This window comes from Nomascus leucogenys, chromosome 3 (genome assembly GCF_006542625.1).
Source record: "Nomascus leucogenys isolate Asia chromosome 3, Asia_NLE_v1, whole genome shotgun sequence".
NCBI lineage: Eukaryota > Metazoa > Chordata > Mammalia > Primates > Hylobatidae > Nomascus > Nomascus leucogenys.
Window position 1 is genome coordinate 52,765,128 of NC_044383.1, and position 17,496 is coordinate 52,782,623.

Sequence of the window (17,496 nt, forward strand, 5' to 3'; positions counted from 1 at the left end):
TCAATAAATACGTATCAGGTATCCAGAACTGTGGTGATTTCCTAGGAAATAGTCCCCATCTGGAATAGCAGCTTTGATTAGAATCAGTACCTGATTAAGTTTATTTTAATTACATAAAATTTCCAAGAGTCCTCTGTCTGCACATGCCAGTCAAGTTAAATGGTGATATGTTAGGAATCATCATGCCTGTTTTCTCCAGTCTTTAGTGGTGACTCCCACAGAGATGTATAGTAGTTTTGTTTACTATTTTGATACGGGGTGCTCAAGAGGCTTTTCTTAGCTTTATCAAAATATTTTTAACTTCATTAGTGAATGCTGGTTCAGAAGTTTATCTTTTTATCTACATTCTTGAAAACAGCAAGATTTTAATACAAGTTGGGCTTGGGATCCCATTGGGCCCCAAATGAGATGAAATTTGTTCAAGCTCCATTTTGCACCTGAAGCATTATTTGTTCCTGCTTCAGTATTGCTCTTTTCTGCCAGAGCCAAAACAGTACTTGAATGCCTATCCTTTCTCCAGCACGATTATGTGACAGTTCTGGCTAAGGGGAATTCAGAAGCACCTGAAGAGGACTGTACTTCCAGAATAAAGCTGGCAAAGTCATGTGAAGAAAATATTTGACTTTGTCTTTTGCCTTACTTTCTTTTTCCTCCCTAAATCCTTGATCAGCCTCCTTCTAAACTGCTCATTACATGAAACACATGAGAAAGGGTAGCCTCTGACATGTCATTTCACCAGTTTGGTAGATTTTTCTCATAATATGATTCACATACATAACTGAATAGATAGACCACACAAGTTATATCAGTCCCTACTCTGAGCAGTGACCATACAACCCAATCATTTTGGAATAGTGTTTTTTTTTTCCTTTTACTCAGTCTACAGTTATGCCACTATAAGATAAAAGTTATATTGAAAAGTGCTAGGAGAAAAATGTACTATACAGACTGTTACTGCAAGTCTTTCTTTTTTTTATTTTATTATTATACTTTAGGTTTTAGGGTACATATGCACAATGTGTAGGTTTGTTACATATGTATCCATGTGCCGTGTTGGTTTGCTGCACCCATTAACTCGTCATTTAGCATTAGGTATATCTCCTAATGCTGTCCCTCCCCCCTCCCCCCACCCCACAACAGTCCCTGGAGTGTGATGTTCCACTTCCTGTGTCCATGAGTTCTCATTGTTCAATTCCCACGTATGAGTGAGAACATGCGGTGTTTGGATTTTTGTCCTCGCGATAGTTTACTGAGAATGATGGTTTCCAGTTTCATCCATGTCCCTACAAAGGACATGAACTCATCATTTTTATGGCTGCATCGTATTCTATGGTGTATATGTGCCACATTTTCTTAATCCAGTCTATCGTTGTTGGACATTTGGGTTAGTTCCAAGACTTTGCTATTGTGAATAGTGCCGCAATAAACATACGTGTGCATGTGTCTTTATAGCAGCATGATTTATAGTCCTTTGGGTATATACCCAGTAATGGGATGGCTGGGTCAAATGGTATTTCTAGTTCTAGATCCCTGAGGAATCGCCACACTGACTTCCACAATGGTTGAACTAGTTTACAGTCCCACCAACAGTGTAAAAGTGTTCCTATTTCTCCACATCCTCTCCAGCACCTGTTGTTTCCTGAGTTTTTAATGATGGCCATTCTAACTGGTGTGAGATGGTATCTCATTGTGGTTTTGATTTGCATTTCTCTGATGGCCAGTGATGATGAACATTTTTTCATGTGTTTTTTGGCTGCATAAATGTCTTCTTTTGAGAAGTGTCTGTTCATGTCATTTGCCCACTTTTTGATGGGGTTGTTTTTTTCTTGTAAATTTGCTCGAGTTCATTGTAGATTCTGGATATTAGCCCTTTGTCAGATGAGTAGGTTGCAGAAATTTTCTCCCATTCTGTAGGTTGCCTGTTCACTCTGATGGTAGTTTCTTTTGCTGTGCAGAAGCTCTTTAGTTTAATTAGATCCCATTTGTCAATTTTGGCTTTTGTTGCCATTGCTTTTGGTGTTTTAGACATGAAGTCCTTGCCCATGCCTATGTCCTGAATGGTATTACCTAGGTTTTCTTCTAGGGTTTTTATGGTTTTAGGTCTTTAGGTTTATCTTTTCCTTCGTGTATGCAAGGAACTCTCAGTCCTGAACTGACTCAAATCTGGGATTAGGCAAGGGGCTGTGACTATTGTTACGGTATTAATGTTACATCTCCGTCATCAGACTGAGAATGTATTTACTTATGGGAAATGCATAGACCTTAATTGGCTTTGCATGTATTTGAACATGTCGACTTCATGGCAAATAATGATTTCAGTCATCTCTACAGGTGGTATTATTTTGATTGCCACACCACCCCTACTGAGTATTACAGGAGTCATGGTTACTTCTGCCTACTAATTAAGTAGCACTATTTGGCCTCTGCCAGCCAATAATTCCTTCATATTCTTTAAAATTAAGAATCCTGGCCAGGCACGGTGGATCACACCTGTAATCCCAGCACTTTGGGAGGCTGAGGCGGGTGGATCACCTGAGGCTAGGAGTTCAAGACCAGCCTGGCCAACATGGTGAAACCCCCTCTCTACTAAAAATACAAAAAAAAAAAAATAGCCGGGTGTGGTAGTGGGCGCCTGTAATCCCAGCTACTTGGGAGGCTGAGGCGGGAGAATTGCCGGAACCCGGGAGGTGGAGGGTGCAGTGAGCTGAGATCGCACCACTGCACTCCAGCCTGGGCAACAAGAGTGAAACTCCATTTCAAGAAAAAAAAAATTAAGAAGCCCATTAATATCAGATCTTCTACCGGTATACTTATCTTACAAAAATTATCCACTATAACATTTTTCAAAGATTTAAGCCCTTCCATCTCCAGTGTATTTCTCAGTATTATGGTGGAAAGATCACCTTCTGTCTTACTACTGGGACCAATTTCAGTAAGAATCAATATTCTTAGTTGTGAAATCATAGTAAGTTTTACATAATAAATTTACAGAACCTTTATTTCTCCATATACCATTGGATTACTTTAACTCTTTAAATTTCTATCATCTCAAACTTTAGTTCACTAGGAAGTGAACTACTAGGAAGTATATTTTTCAGTAAAACAATGGAGAAAAGTAAAGCTACTTTCACCTACCTCAGCTAATACACTGAATCTGAAATTTCTTATAAATGTCTCTATCAGTAAATTCAATCAGATATAACAGTGTTTTTCCTTCTTTAGTTTTCTTTATTTAAGAGTGGTGACTCTTAAAATCCATTCCCACCACATAGTTTCCAAATATTAAATGATATCAATTAGCAATTGTATTAGTGAGTTCTCACACTGCTATGAAGAAATACTAGAGACTGGTTAACTTATAAAGGAAAGAAGTTTAATTGACTCACAGTTCTGAATTGTTGAAGAGGGCTCAGGAAACTTACAATCATGGTGGAAGGCAAAGGGGAAGCAGGTGCCTTCTTCACAGTGTGGAGGAATGGAGTGAGTACAAGCAGGGGAAATTACAGACACTTATAAAACCAGCAGATCTTGTGAGAACTCAGTTACTACCATGAGAACAGCATGAGGGAAACTGCCCCCATGACCCAATTTCCTCCACCTGGTCCCACCCTTGAAACATGCGGATTATGGAGATTATGGAGATTACAATTCAAGATGAGATTTTGGGTGGAAACACGGCCAAACCATTTCAGTAACATTGAATCTTAGTGCATAAATCTTTTCATCCCAGAGTCTAGAAGCAAGGATGGCTTATGAGAGGGCAAGGAGAAATTGGATTGATTTTGTGTGGCAGAAGCTATTAATTGTATATCACAACATTTATACTTTTCCACATTGATCTCAGACCCCACTTGTTAGATGGACAACCATATGTCCTAAGGCAAATATTTCATTTCACCAACCTTTGCACCTAGACTTTCTGTATGACCAAGTCTTGTCTATGAGAGCAATATAGACGTTACATGGTCTTTCTGAGAAACTTCCTCAAAGGTGGGGGAGTTCATCCTTCTTTATCCCTCTTCCTGTCATGCAGTCTTTTATTAGAACTAGGACTGGAGCTTAAAGTGTCATCTTGGACAATGTGACAGTACACTAAAGATGAGAAATAGAAAGATAATTGGATCCTGGGATGCTAGTGACCATGAAAAATCCATTCCAAGTTCTTGACTATCTGTTTTTAGACTACTTTTAGGTAAGGGGAAAAACAATTCTAATTTGATTAAGTAATTTAAGATATTTTCTGATAATGAAGCTAGACTTAATTCTAATGGTTTCACATTTCAAGCTAACTGTTTGGATAAGGTTATCAAAGTGTCTTCAAGCAAGACTGAAACAGCCACATCTACCAGGAGTCCAGAGGATGGTTCTGCAGTAAAGGGAAGCTCAGTCAAACTGGAGAGTTATTACTCAAAGCTAGTGATTTCAATAGGAGCGCTACAGGCATTTTAGATGGAGCAATTCTTTTTTGGGCAAGATTCCCCGCCCCCATATTTTAGGGCATTTAAAATCCCTAGTACCAGCCGGGCGCAGTGGCTCATGCCTGTAATCCCAGCACTTTGGGAGGCCGAGGAGGGCGGATCACGAGGTCAGGAGATCGAGACCATCCTGGCTAACACGGTGAAACCTCGTATCTACTAAAAATAGAAAAAAATTAGCCGGGCATGGTGGCAGGAGCCTGTAGTCCCAGCTACTGGGGAGGCTGAGGCAGGAGAATGGCATGAACCTGGAGGCAGAGCTTGCAGTGAGCCGAGATGCACCACTGCACTCCAGCCTGGGCGACAGAGCGAGACTCCGTCTCAAAAAAACAAAAACAAAAAAACCCTAGTACGCAAGTGCTAAAGGCCAGTAGCATGCCTAAGTAGAAGAATCTCTACATACTATAGGAGCCCTCTGGGTCTGGCAGTACCTGCAGTTGTAAACCATTCCTTTAAACTATGTGTATCTTTCCACAAATTCTGATTTCATTTCTTGGAAAATGTATCATTCCCAATATGTCATTTTTAACATTTACATAAGAGATTTGGCAAAGTTGTAATTCAACTGATGTTATAAATTGACAACCATAGAGTTGTATGCCAACTTTTATTTTTTGCATTCTTATTCCTATGGCTGCAAGTGATAAAAAATTCATTTAGCACAGTCACCGAAAATCCCTGATTTTATGACTCTGCTTTGAATAAAAAAAATCTGAGTTTGCCATCCTTTTTCTGTGCTTCTCCAGTGCTGTTAGGAAGCCATTAATCCATTTCATAGTCCTCATGCTCATTATATGGTTTTATATAATTACACATTGAGTCTTTCAAACTCTTGCCATGAATGTCACTTAGTGCCAAGTGACCACAGGTGATAATAAATGAGAAATCTATCTAGCCAGAGCATGTTATAGCGTGGAGTCTCAATTTGTAGTAGAAGTTATAATCTTACTACCTCAGATCCAATGAAGCAAGGAAAATAATCCCAGATTTAGATTTATTTATTTAAGAATCAGTTGTGTGCAACTAAACTAGCACCAACTTCTGAAATAATCAGTATACTTAGTTATAACAAACAGAATTCTCTCAAGGTCATTTCAAATAAAAAGTAATAACCAAGATTAATCTCAGAGAACATGAGGAGAGGATCAATCCCCCAGTTACACCATAGGGGTTGCTGCAGCAAAGAAACCTCCACAGCTGTGGCTGAGCACAGTACAGGTACATTAGCAGGCCCCAGTGAGTATAGGGACAGGATGCCAAAGTTCCACCATCATAGTTCTTGATGATGAATTCCACAGTGTAACCATTTTCAGGTGACTGCTTCTTAGCTGAGGTCTTACATGAGTTTGTCTGATAAAATATTGACACTATGACCAAATGCTGTTTCATAAGGTTGATAGACTTGTTTCAAGTTTGTGGTATTTGGGGTGGTCATGGAAGCCCGTTTACCATCACAGATTATTACCACTTCATAATCATTATAATCTCCATCAGCTAGATAGTAATAGTGTTTACTAGTTTTCATGTTTTAGCAGCTTTGTTGACATATGGTATCTTTAAAAAAAATCCACTATTTTGATTACTGTGAATATTGAGAAATTATTGTATATCAATCTCTCATTTAAATTTTTCTGTAGGAATATTTATGCTTTTTTATCCCACTAAATTTTCAGTTGTAGTGTTGCCTGCATTCTTTATTCATAAAATATTTGTTTACTTATTAAGAATACAGACTTTTCTTGTCATATTTGCAATAAATTTATATTCCCCCAGTTCTTTGGGATTATGTATTTTTGATTAAATATAGTTAAATCCATCCTTCATTTACTTTATAATATCTTCCATTGATTTTATTCTGAGCAAATCTTTCCTAATTCCAAACTAATTAAATTTTTGTTCATTTTGTTTAAAATAGTTTTGACTTGTTTCAGTTAGCAATTTAGTCAAGGTGGATTTATTATTAGAGTACATGGTACAAATTGCAGTTATAGCTATGTACTTTGCCCCAAATTTCCCAATTTTCCAATAACCAATGATAAATATTTTATTGTATGCCTGTTTTTTAATTATTTATTTATTTTAAAATTTATATTTGTTTATTTTTTAATTTTAACTTTTAGTGGGTACATAGCAGGTATATATATTTATGGGGTACTTGAGGTGTTTTGATACAGGCATACAGTGTATAAGTATTACATCATGGAGAATGGGATATGCATCCCCTCAATCATTTGTTCTTTGTGTTACAAACAATCCAATTACGTTCTTTTAGTTATTTAAAAAATGTACAATTAAGTTATTATTTACTGTAGTCACCCTATTTGTACTATCAAATAGTAGATCTTAGTCATTGTTTCTATTTTTTTTTTAACCTGTTAAGCATCCCTACCTCCCCACCAACCCCTCAATACCCTTCCCAGCCCTACTCAGTATGTCCATGAGTTTAAATTGTTTTGATTTTTAGATTCCACAAATTAATGAGAACATGTGATGCTTGTCTTTCTGTGCCTGGCTTATTTCACTTAACATAATGATTTCCAATTCCTTCCATGTTGTTGCAAATGAAAGGATCTCATTTGTTTTTAAGGCTGAAAAATGCTACATTGTGTATATGTACTGCATTTTCTTTATCCATTCCTCTGTTGATGGACACTTGGGTTGCTTCCAAATCTTATTTATTGTGAGCAGTGCTGAAACAAATATGAGAGTGCAGGTCTCTCTTTGATATACTAATTTCCTTTATTTTAGGTATATACCCAGCAGTGGAATTACTGGATCATGTGGTAACTCTAGTTTTGATTTTTGAGGAACTTCCAAATGGTTGTCAATAGTTGTACCAATCTGCATTGCCACTAACAGTGTACCAGAGTTCCCTTTTGCCCACATGCTCACCAGCATTTGTTATTGCCTGTCTTTTGGATAAAAGCCATTTTAACTAGGGTGAGATAACATGTCATGGTAGTTTTTATTTGCACTTCCTTGATGATCACATGTAATCATTTCAAGTTAAAAAGCTTCTACACGGCAAAGAAAACTATCAACAAAGTGAAGAGACAGTCCACAGAATGGGAGAAAATATTTGCAAACTACCCATCTGACAAGGGATTAATAACCAGAATATAGAAGTAGCTCAAACAACTTATAGGAAAAGACCTAATAATCTAAACAAAAAAATAGGCAGACAATTTGGATAGACATTCCTCAAAAGAAGACATATAAACGGGAAACAGGCATGTGAAAAAGTGCTCAACATCGATTATCAGATTTATGGAAAGTACAAATAAGTAAAAATGGAATGATAATTACAAGAGTGTCATTTTTCTGTTATGCATATTCAATTTTGTACTGATACTATTTTATATATTACAATTTTATTGTATTTCAAGTGTTGATAAAGTAATTCTCTGTCAAGATATTTATTTTTTCAAAACTTTTACAATTATTTCATCTCTTAATTTTTCTTGGAATACTATATACTTAATTTGCTATATTACACTTCCCTATAATTAGATTGAAATTTTAATTATCTGAGGATTGAGTCTATAAACTAATTGGAATTGCAGTAATTTTAATACTGAGAAATAAGAAATGTCTACTTATGTAAATCACTGCTTTTAGTAATTAAGAAAATTTTCAAAAACAAAAAAAAAAAAAAAAAAAAAAAAAAAAAAAAAAAAAAAAAAAAAAAAAAAAAAAAAAAAAAAAAAAAAAAAAAAAAAAAAAAAAAAAAAAAAAAAAAAAAAAATTTCAAAACTACAAGTCGGCCACAAATATTTTGTTAAATTTCTTTCTACCTATTTTAGCATCTTTTAAAGTTTTTTTTTTTTTTTTTTTTTTTTTTTTTACTGTAAGTGGATTCTGTGTTCCATAAAAACAGAATTGATTATGACTGGAATAGAAAAGTGACTGGGTTTTCAATATTTATGACGCATTCAAGACTTTCTGCTCAAATCACTTGTTAATTCTAGGACTTTATCAGGTTTTTGGGGGTGTTTTCAATATACCCGTATTTTACATTAATTTCCTCACCTTTTCTCCAATGGCTACTCTCCATGTTTATGTTTGGTTTTATCTAGATCTTTCAGAAAAATGTCATCAAATAATAATCATGAAGAATTTTTATGTGAATGTTGATATTAACTGGAATTTATTTAGTGTTTTATTATTTATCTATTATTTAAAAAAAGGTAGTACTGGGTCGGGCGCAGTGGCTCACCCTTGTAATCCCAGCACTTTGGGAGGCCGAGGCGGGCGGATCACAAGGTCAGGAGATCGAGACCACGGTGAAACCCCGTCTCTGCTAAAAAAATACAAAAAATTAGCCAGGCGTGGTGGCGGGCGCCTGTAGTCCCAGCTACTCGGAGAGGCTGAGGCAGGAGAATGGCGTGAACCCGGGAGGCAGAGCTTGCAGTGAGCCGAGATCGCGCCATGGCACTCCAGCCTGGGCGACAGAGGGAGACTCCATCTCAAAAAAAAAAAAAAAAAAAAAAGGTAATACTGGAGGCAGAGCAAGATGGCAGAATAGAAAACTCCACCAAAATTGCTGATGCCATCCCTCCTTCATCCCCAACAACAGCAGCTTGGTGCAGAGGCATTGAATCGAGAGCTGTTCTGTTAGAGCAGAAAGAAGACCCAGACTAAACTCCGCTGATGCTCACCCACAGCAGGCCCTGGGCAAGACCTAGGACTGTGCTAGCTTCAGGTCTGACCCAGCTCAGTCATAGTGGTGATGGCCACAAGGGTGCTTGTGTCACTCCAACCCCAGCTTTAGGTGGCTCAGAACAGAGAGAGAGACTGTATATTTTGGGAAAAGTAAGGGAAGAGAACAAGTGGCTCTGCCTGGTAATCCAGAGACGACTTCTCTATCTCGTACAAGATCATGAAAGAAGTACCTGTACAAGTCTGCAAGGGCAACAGTGTTACTGAGTTTGGGGTGTTCCCTAAAGCAGAAACAGCTTAGATTGCAACACCCTAGTCATTTCAAGTATCTAAAAAGCCTTCTTAAAACAAACGGTTTGTATCCAAAAGACAGGCAATAACAAATGCGGGAAAGTATGTGGACAAAAGGGAACTGTTGGTGGGAATGTAAATTAGTACAACCACTACGGAGAACAGTTTGGAAATTACTCAGGAAACTAAACATTGCAAACATATGATCCGGCAATCCCACTGCTGGGTATATGCCCAAAAGAAAGAAATTCAGTATATCCAAGAGATGTCTACAGTCAATAGCTATCAACTGGAAGCAACCTGAGTGTTCATCAACAGATGAATGGATAAAGAAACTGTGGTACATAAACACAATGTGTATTATTCAGCCATATAAAAGAATGAGATCCAGCCACTGGCAACAACATAGATGGAACTGGAGATCATTACGTTAAGTGAAATAAGCCAGACACAGAAAGACAAACATCTCATGCTCTCACTTACTTGTGTGATCTAAAAAACAAAACAATTGAACTCATGAAGATAAAGAATAGAAGAATGGTTACCAGAGAATGTGAAGGGTAGTGGGGGTTTTTAGGGTAGTTGGGGATGGTTATGGATACAAAATATCGAAAGAATTAATAAGACCTGCTATTTGATATCACAGCCAGTTGACTATGGTCAATAGTAACTGTACATTTTAAAATAATAGTGTAATTAGATTGTTTGCAACTCAATGGATAAATGCTGGAGGGGATGGATACTCTATTTTTCATGATATGTTTATTTCACATTGCATCCCTGTGTCAAAACATCTCTTGTACTCCATAAATATGTACACCTACTGTGTTTCCACAAAAATTAAAATTTTAAAAATTAAAAAATAAACTGTAGACAATTTTTAAAAAGAGATAACGTTTACTAAATTTAAATAATAGTTTAGTTCCAGTTTTATCAGATTCCTTTTAAGATTAAGAATCAATTCTGATTTTATTGGCTTTTGACATGTATTGTCATTGTTACCAATTTATGAATATTATTGATCAATACATTGATGCAATAAATAAAAATAATATATTTTCTTCTCTTATATGATCATCACATTTCACTATCAAGGCCCATGTTATTTTATGAATATTCCATTAATGTGGTCTTAATACAGTAAACATAATACGGTTTTCTTTAATACAGTAGAATTTCAGATATTGTATTTCTAAGCTTTTTTTAGTTTTGTTTTTTTTTTAGACAGAGTCTCACTGTGTTGCCCAGGCTGGAGTGCAATGGTGTGATCTCGGCTCACTGCATGCAACCGCCACCTCCTGGGTTCAAGCGGTTCTTCTGCCTCAGCCTCCTGAGTAGCTGGGATTACAAACGCGCACCACCATGCCCGGCTAATTTTTTTTTTTTTGTACTTTAAATAGAGATGGGGTTTCACCATGTTGGTCAGGCTGGTCTCAAACTTGTGACCTCGTGATTGGCCCGCCTCGGCCTCCCAAAGTGCCGGGATTACAGGCGTGAGGCACTGTGCCCAGCAGTATTTCTAAGTTTTAATCACTCATTGTTTTATCCTTCTATGATTGGTTTCTGGTTTATTGCATTGTGGGCAACTATTATAGTTCACATAATATTTTAAGAAAATGCAAAAAAAAAAAAATTACCCTGGCATGGTGGTGGGTGCATGTAGTCCCAGCTACTCGGGAGGCTGAGGTAGGAGAATGGTCGTGAACCTGGGAGGTGGAGCTTGCAGCGAGCCGAGATCAGATCGTGCCACTGCACTCCAGCCTGGGCAAGTGACCGAGACTCCGTCTCAAAAAAAAAAAAAAAAAAAAAAAAAAGAAGTTACTGATACTGACCCTGTGGCCTAGTATAGCATCCATTCATTTCACAATGAGGATACTTGAAAAGTTTAGTTTTGTAAGATACAAATTTTCAAGTTTAACATATTATCTTCATTCTTTATATCTTTACTTATTGTGTGTGTATTATGTCAAAGTTTTTTGAGTATAGTTAAATTCATCACAAAACTGTGTTTCCATTAATAGCTTATGTGTTTACTGAGTTTTTACTGTGCATAATTTGATGCATTAGTATCTTTGTATGAAATTTCTTAAATATTATATGAAGAATCCCACCCTTTTGTTGTATACAGTTGTCCTTAAAAATGCATTGAATCATTGATTATATTTTCCCTTGAATTTGAATTGGTAATTACATACCAATATAATTTTCTTTACATTGGTATGCATTTGAGAATGCTCTATGATTTTACTTTAACAATTGTCATTTTATTGTAGTTATGTTTTTTATCAGCAAGAAAGATTAGAAAAAAAATGTTGTTTATTAAAACTTTTTTTTTTTTTTTTTTTGAGACAGAGTCTCACTGTGTCAGCCAGGCTAGGGTGCAGTGGCATGATCTCGGCTCACTGCAACCTCCGTCTCCCAGGCTCAAGCAATTCTCCTGCCTCAGCCTCCGGAGTAGCTGGGATTACAGGTATGTGCCACCACGCCTGGTTAATTTTTGTATTTTTAGTAGAGACGGGGTTTCTCCATGTTGGCTAGGCTGGTCTTGAGCTCCTGACCTCGGGTAATTCGCCCGCCTTGGCCTCCCAAAGTGCTGGGATTACAGGCGTGAACCACTATGCCTGGCCAAAACTTTTTCTTACCTTTAAAGTTTTTTCTCTTACTTAAAAGTCTTCTCTATGCTTTTCCAGTAATTACATTATTTTTTATTTATTTCACTATGCCAAAGAAAATATAAAAAATTTATAATATAGTCTGTATACTTAAAATCTCATATTACCACTCAAATTATTATTTTTATTTTTACATGGCATATCTTGCAGTGGACATATATTGTTTTATCTTTTAAGCACTGCTTCCTTATTAAAAAGTAGTCTCTTATCTTGGCCAATTACTCCTTTCTACCCTGCAGATATATGTTTCCAACAGGAATGTTGTTTGTAGTTTATTGTCTAGGTGGCCATGGTTAATTTGCACTGTGCCTGGTCCCTAAGTAAAGACAGGCTAACCTGAATTCTTCTTCACAAATTTTGGAAGTGTGTCAAAAGATCATGTTAAACTATGTTTAACATGTAATATATAAAATATATTATGGAGCAAAAATGTGAATTATGAAGTATGGGAAGTGCAAGGGCTTATGATTCTGATTCTAGACCTTTGGGAAGATGCCAGTCTAAGAGAAGAAATGGAATAATGATCAAAGAGAAACAGAGATAGAGATAGAGATGTGGTCTTGTTGTTGTTTGAACCCCAAACTTCTAACATTCTTGAGCTCCAGTTGTTTGTCTTTCCTGTTGTTGTGTTAACCATCCAGTCAGTTCCCCAGACTTAACATGAAAAGATGGCTTCTGATGGGGCCAATGGCTTCTGATCCAGGCCAGTGGAGTCTGAATAGCTCTCTAAATAATTCAAAAGCCTTAAGGATAACCTCTTGATTAAAACCTTATATAACTAAACCCACTAGCAAACACAGGCAAATTCAGGAAAAAAGGTATATATATGCCTTTACACATATACATACATATATGTGTGTGTTTGTATTATCTCTATATATACACACATATATGATACATATAACATGTATATATAACATATATAAACATACACATACACACACATACTTTCTGTTAAACAAGCACACTTTTGTTTCTAGCATCTTTAGAGCACTTTGGCCAAATCCTTAGCATATATTAAAGGTAATGTAAGATAAGACATTTACAATGAGATACTATCATATGCATTTTTTTATTATGGATACATTTTGTTTGTTTGTTCATAAATTTGTGTTAGCTCACACTTCCTCTCATTTTATATACGTGTATATATATACACATATACACACACATATATATGTATATACACACACACACATATATATGTATGTATATATGCACAGGGTAGACAGTTTAATTGTTCCTCCATTCAGTGCATTGTGTAAAAAATCATTCAGATAATTCTTCCTCTGAATGATTAAAAAAAATAAAAAGCTGATGGGTTGAAGAAGTTTAATTTGGATTGATTTGAACCTATACTAAGGAACTTTATTAGGTGAACAAAAATTTGTTCATCCCTTAATAATTCTGAAAACATTTCTGAAAATAAGTAACACCACTTCTGATCTTAATGGAATCTTACTAAAAGTGGCAGATTGGGAGGCCGAGGCGGGCGGATCACGAGGTCAGGAGATCGAGACCACGGTGAAACCCCGTCTCTACTAAAAATGCGAAGAATTGGCCGGGCGTGGTGGCGGGTGCCTGTAGTCCCAGCTACTCGGAGAGGCTGAGGCAGGAGAATGGCGTGAACCCGGGAGGCGGAGGTTGCAGTGAGTCGAGATCGCGCCACTGCACTCCAGCCTGGGGGACAGAGCGAGACTCCGTCTCAAAAAAAAAAAAAAAAGTGGCAGAGTACTTTTATTTGAAATATGACCTTTTCTAAAGTTGATCCATTGTAGTTCATCACCATTTTACATAAATGATGCAGTTTCACTAATTAGTGAAAAGTTTAACTTGTTTCATTTTAATTCAGAAAAATGTGCCATATTTTCAAGACTTAAATGCTGATTGGCCTAGATCTGAATGCTATTACTTACTGCTTGTCTAATAACTGCAGCTCATTAAGAAAAGAAAAAAGAATAAAGAAAGCAGTATCCACTTTACTGTGGCATAGTAAATGAGGATTTTTATCTCTAAGCAGGTCGTAATTGAGTAATTTGGGCAGCTTTGATAATTAATTTCCAGAATTACATAGTTTTTCCACAGCTGTGAGTCCAATATCTTAGTGAAGTATTACAGAAAATTTATATATATATAGTTAATTTTTCTGTGATTCTGAAAAGCAAAGACACAAATTATAGAAAGGTCGATTTATAAGACAACTATAATTTTTAGAACCTAGTTGAGCTTTTACTATTTTGGCTTTCTCATAATTATGTTAAGCCAGGTGTCCTTAAATTGGATTCAGTCATTTAGAAAATCCTTGAATTTGGAAAGGAAAAAATGCATCTTTATTTTCACTAATTTCTAATTGAAACTTAGGTTTTTTAAACAATTTAGGTAAAATATTTAAGTAATATTACTAATAGTACAATAGCAAAGACGTGGAATGAACCTGAGTGTTCATCACTGGATGAATGGATAAAGAAAATGTGGTACCTATACACCATGGAACTCTATGCAGCCATAAAAAACAATACAATCATGCCCTTTGCAGTAACATGGATACAGCTGGCGGCCATTATCTTAACTGAATATATGCCAGAACAGAAAACCAAATATCGCATATTCTCACTTATAAGTGGGAGCTAAACATTGAGTATTCATGGATGCAAGGATGAAATCAATAGACCCAGTGGACTACTAGCAGGAAAGGGAGGAAAGGAGAGTTGAAAAATTGCCCCTTGGGTACTATGCTCATGACCTGGATGACAGGATTTATACCCTAAACCTCAGCATCATGCAATATACCTATGGAACAAACCTGCATATGTATGTTCTGTATCTAAAATAACGTTGAAATTATAAAATAATAATCATAGTAATATTATCAGAGTCTGTAATTTGTCATCAATAGAAATTATATTTCTCCATAACATAGAACAGAAAGTACTATTTACATTTATAGTCACTTCAAAGTTATAGTAGTTACTAGACCATCTCCAACGTCTTGCACTTTTGTCCTTTAATAAAGAAGCATATATATTACCATACCGCAAATGCAAATACATTTTGAAAGTTTTGATACCTGCACTTCAAAATTACTGTTTGTATTTACACATATATTTTTTTGAAATGGAATCTTGCTCTGTCACCCAGGCTGGCATGCAATGGTGCGATCTTGGCTCACTGCAACCTCCGTCTCCCAGGTTCAAGCGAGTCTCCTGCCTCAGCCTCCCCAGTAGCTGGGATTACAGGTGCCCACCACTATGCCTGGCTAATTTTGTATTATTTTTAGTAGAAATGGGGTTTCACCCTGTTGGCCAGGCTGGTCTCAAACTCCTGGCCTCAAGTGATCCGCCTGCCTCAGCCTCCCAAAGTGCTGGGATTACAGGAGTGAGGCACTACGTCCGGCCTGTATTTATAATTTATATAATTTATATGTTATTTTATGCATTTAAAAACATTATGGTCCGGCACAGTGGCACACATCTGTAATCCTAGCACTTTGGGAGGCAAAGGTGGGCAGATGGCTTGAGCCCACAAGTTTGAGACCAGCATGGGCAACATAGTGAATCCTCATGTCTACAAAAATAAAAAAATTAGCCACATGTGGTAGTGTACATCTGTAGTCTCAGCTACTTGGGAGGCTTAGGCGGGAGAATCAACTGAGCCCATGGAGGTCCAGGCTGCAGTAAGCCGAGATCACATTATCACATTACTGTACTCCAGCCTGGGCAAGAGTTGAGAATCCATCTCAAAAAAAAAAAAAAAAAAGTGTATATATATATATATATATATATATATATATATAGAGAGAGAGAGAGAGAGAGAGAGAGAGCTATATATAATATATATTATATTATATGTAGTTTATATATAATATATATCTATTGTACTATATATAATATGTAATAATGTATATTATATATTATAATATACAATATATTAATTAAATTATATGTAATATATAGAAAGAACTCTGTACATATGTCATATATATGGTGTATATATATGCTGTGGTCATAACAAAAGATGAAGAACTCTTGTTACAAACTCATGAAAAATGAAAAAAGTAAGAAAAAGGAAGAATAAAAGATATTTTTCAAGGACCATTTCATTTTATTTTTATTTTTTATGAACATACTGCTATTTTTACTTCAAAAATGTTTATATTTTTATTAGAAATAGAACACAAATACGTTAGTTACATACCGTGATTTACATAATACATTCTATAAGTAAGATTAGTTAAGAAAAGTTAAGATTAACAAACTACTCATGGATCTTGCATTTACCAATAGAAGTTAAAATTCATCAATAAAAGCAAAAACACTCAAAACAATATTTGGTGTTTTACACTTATAGATACATTTTACTTGACAGTGACTGCATGATAAAACATTTATACATAATCAATTTTAAAAGTCTGTTTAAAAAATGCACTGTAGATGTGCACAACTTTATGAAAATTCAACATTAAAAATTACAGTGTTTGTAATAGGTACTTCAGGCCTGATTACAAAAGCATATTCTGAAAAGTTTTCAAAATGTGTCCTTTTTGTATAATTTCTTATTTAAATCTCATTAAATAAGGGAATGTTTATTAAAACTTCAAACTAATGTATTTAACGTTTCTACCAATTGAAGATGATATTTTCAGCAGAATTAAATGACAAATGTTTGAGTTGATGGGTGTCTCAATTATGCTGATTTGGTCATTACACATTGTATGCATATATCAAAACATCACATGTATCCCATAAATATATACAATTATTATGTATCAACAAAAATAAAACATAAATTTATGGTATTTCTACATCTAACTAATTGCAAAATTACATTCCATTTTCACAAGACCAGATATTTTGCATAAATTAGAGCATAACTCAAAACTCTTTTTAAAACTTTCAATTACTGCGAATACATAATACTTAGACATATTTATAGGGCACATGTAATATTTTGACCCAAGTATATAATATGTAATGATAAAAATCAGCATAATTGGAATATCATCACCTTAATTATTTGTCATTTTTTTATTAGCAACATTCTAATTCCACTCTTAGTTATTTCAAAATATACAGTAAGTTATTGTTAGCTGTCATCACCTCATGTGCTACTAAACACTAGATCTTATTCCTTCCTTCTAACTGTATTTTTGTACCCACTAATCATCCCCCTTTCCTCCCCTCCCCACTACTCCTCCCAGCCTCTGGTAACCATCATTCTACTTTATATTTCTGTGAATTAAATTATATTTTAGCTCCCACATGGGAGTGAGAATGTGTGATATTTGTCTATCTGTGCATGGTTTATTTCACTTAACATAATGTCCTCCAGGTTCATTCATGTTGCCATGAATGACAGGATTTCATTCTATTTTATGGTTGGATAATATTCCATTGTGTATA